The sequence below is a fragment of the Eulemur rufifrons genome, chromosome 10 (assembly GCF_041146395.1).
Source record: "Eulemur rufifrons isolate Redbay chromosome 10, OSU_ERuf_1, whole genome shotgun sequence".
Classification (NCBI taxonomy): Eukaryota; Metazoa; Chordata; class Mammalia; order Primates; family Lemuridae; genus Eulemur; species Eulemur rufifrons.
In genome coordinates, this window is record NC_090992.1 from 10,834,754 (window position 1) to 10,838,097 (window position 3,344).

General features: G+C 37.2%; 1 non-coding gene across 1 annotated transcript; it reads right to left on the bottom strand.

Annotated features, from left to right (window-relative positions):
- Positions 1-2,344: 2,344 nt before the first annotated feature.
- On the bottom strand, positions 2,345-2,451 carry LOC138393338 (U6 spliceosomal RNA). Its single transcript, XR_011235159.1, has one exon. It is a non-coding gene; the product is annotated as a U6 spliceosomal RNA (small nuclear RNA).
- Positions 2,452-3,344: the final 893 nt, after the last annotated feature.

A 3,344-nucleotide genomic window follows, 5' to 3' on the forward strand; every position in this document is an offset into this window, starting at 1 on the left:
TGATCCCTGGTGCCCCTGCCATGAGGCCCTTCCATGAGTCTCATTCCAATCACACCCCCTTCTCTTTCTGTATAACCTCACTCGTCTAGTAATGGCTTCATTGTATTTTTTATAGTTTTATCATCCAAATGTGTACTCCCAAACACTATAATTTAGTCTTGCCCATTTTTTAAGAGAAAAGATGATATGCTTTTTGAGATGAAGCTATAATTTGAACATCAAAATTACTATCACCACCATCATCATCATTACCATCATCATCATGGATTATAGGAATAGGATGGGCCTTGTGAAAGGCCATGAATTCAAAATGACTCAAAATAGAAAAGTTAATATGAAGTCTTCCCAAACATTCATTGTAATAGAAAACAGTGAACATAATGGATCATATTTATTTTTTACTGATTTTAACAATTAGGAGGATTTGACATCTCTTCTATTAATTTTGTATAATTATGATACATAGTCATATGCCTCTCTCTATCTGTTTAAGGAGAATAAACATTGGAAACTGTAAGCCACAAAGTCCCAGAAAAAGTAGGCATTGAAAACAGGAAGAACTATTCCGTTTGAGTGTGTACTGAAAACAACCAACCAGAGAGAGGGTCCTACGGTGTTTGCCAATGTAATGAATTACCAGGTGACCTACAGAGGAATGCTAACTATGTAGACTCAATCCTTCAACTCCTAGGAGATTAGATCTCAGTGCTAATAAGGAAGATGCCAGTTTTTAATGCTATGAGACCAAATCAATATTTGATTATGACAGGATAATCAGTTATATAACAACGGCCAAGTGATAATTACAAAGACAATTTCAGGGGTAGATACTAGGTTGCAAAATTAAACCCTAGGCATAAGATAAGACCTGAAGTAGTCTTGCTGATATAACAGATGCCAGCGAACTGTAGAAAAGCTTACTATAGAAAGGTGGTTTGGGTTAGAATCACCTTGGGAAAAGCAAACAAACCTGACCAAGAATTAATCCGTCATTAAACCAAGTCCTGCAATCTATGCTGTTCTGATAAGATAATCTTTTCTTTGGGTCTGCTAAGAATTTTGTGATCTCGGAAAGAAATAAAAATAATACTACTGAAACCCTGAAGATGTATCAAAACAAGCAAAGAAAAACAAGAAATAAGAAAGGCATCAAATCCATGATACTGATGCTCTCAAGTAGATTTAAGTGAAACTATCACAATGAGTTCTGTAATCTTTGTTTTTATATGTTTTTGAATTAAGGTTTTGAAGTCTTTAAAAGGATTAGCCACTCTATATATATAATGGCAGTTAAATTGTTTAAAATGATTTGTTTAATAAATTTTTAATCAATATTTAAAGACCCCAAGAAAACCTGGTTTTCAGGTTTTGGTATTAGATTTATGAGCTTAATGTAATAAATTGAGCATTAAACAAAGAACAAATGGTTCTGAGTATTCTTTTCCATGCAAAAAACCTGCGAGCATAAAGGCTCAATCAACAAGGATCTACTGAGAAGGTGGTCTTACCTGGTACTGGTTATCTATTACTACGTAACAAATCATCCCCTGTGCAGTTAGTTTACTGGCAAAACAACATTTATTATCTCATGGTTTATTATCGCACAGGTCAGAGATCTGGGTACAGTCTAGCTGTGTGATTCTGACTCCGGGTCTCTCACGGACTGCAATGGCATTGTCAGCTGTGTTGCAGTCATCTCAAGCTCAACTAGGGAAGAAGACCCTTCTGAGCTCACCCATGTGATAGTTGGCAGGATTCAGTTCCTAGCTGGCCATTGGCTGGAAGCTCCTTGCCACATGGCCCTCTCTGGAAGGCAGCTGGGTTCATCAGGTGAACAAGCAAGAAAAGCCAGAGAAAAAGTCATAGTCTTTGATAATGCAATCTCAGAGGTAACATCCCATCATTTGTGCCACATCCTATTGTCAGTAGTAAATCACTAGGTCCAGTCCACACTCTAGGGAGGGAGGCGGTGAATACAGAAGGGCAGGAATACCAGGAGGTGGGGATCGTTGGGAGCCATTTTAGGAACTGTCCACCTGTGAAATTTCCCCAAGGCACTGGCCCATAAAACAACAATACACTGAAGGTCCTGTATGTGCAATCAAATGTCATGTCTCTGCAAACACCAAACTACCACATATTTATCGAACACCTTCTATGCACCAGGCACTGTGTAAATGCTGGGGACAGAGTGATGGATGAGTCATAGTTTCTGCCCTCAAGGAACTCGGAGCTGAATGAGGGAGACCAACAATGAAAGGGAAGTTAACCACTTTCTACTCTCTTCCTCTCCTATGGCAGCACCTATTATTTTATTTTATTTATTTTTTTATTTTTATTTTTATTTTTTTTGGAACGCTTCACGAATTTGCGTGTCATCCTTGCGCAGGGGCCATGCTAATCTTCTCTGTATCGTTCCAATTTTAGTATATGTGCTGCCGAAGCGAGCACAGCACCTATTATTTTATTTTGCAAATATTCATTTAAATATCTTGTTCCCCATGAGACTGTGATGTCCTTGAGGGAAGATACTGTGTCTCTTTCATATTTGTGACTGCTTGTGTCTTGCACATGGCCTGATACTTAGGAGGGCTCCAAAAAACATCATACTTCAAACCTAGAAAAGCAGGGATAATCAACTGTCCATTAGTCATTTACACCTTAGTATGAATTAATAGCCCTAATCTCTGAGAAATAATCATTGATAAAGGAAAATGCACTTGGGAGCTGGATAAAAGTGATGCCAAGGACACTGTTACAAAAAAAGAAGCTCATAGTTTTAAAGGAGATAAATGTTGACTCTAGTTTGATCAAGGCCTGATTTAACTGCCCCCTTCCTCCCTCTTTTCCTCCAACTCTCAAGCATGGAGAGAATTCTACTGCATCATAGTTCCAGGTCTTTTCTTCCCTGAGTTTTATATGTTCTTTAACACAGGCAGTAATTATATGCCATAATTTTGACACTGACATAACTCCATTTCTCTCTGACATAATTGCATGAATGTGAACTCTCTATAATTACTGTGTTTAATTAGAAAATGAGGAGATGCAACTAATGAGGACAGGTGATAAAAACAACTGCGAACATTTCTTTCAAATTTACCTTTAGCATAAAATTCCCTCCAATTAAGCGCTAGTGAACCACAGAAATTTTTTTTTTTATAAATGTCACCGGCACCCGTCTAAATGAATATATTAATATTACCAAAGTGATTCATATTTGTAGAAGACTTCGAACAGGAAAATATTATCTTTTCTATGAACTTAATTGATATCTTTGGCCAGTTGAATTTGGAAAGGCAAATTATAACGCTTAACTCAGTTTTCAAAAAATTTTAAATGTG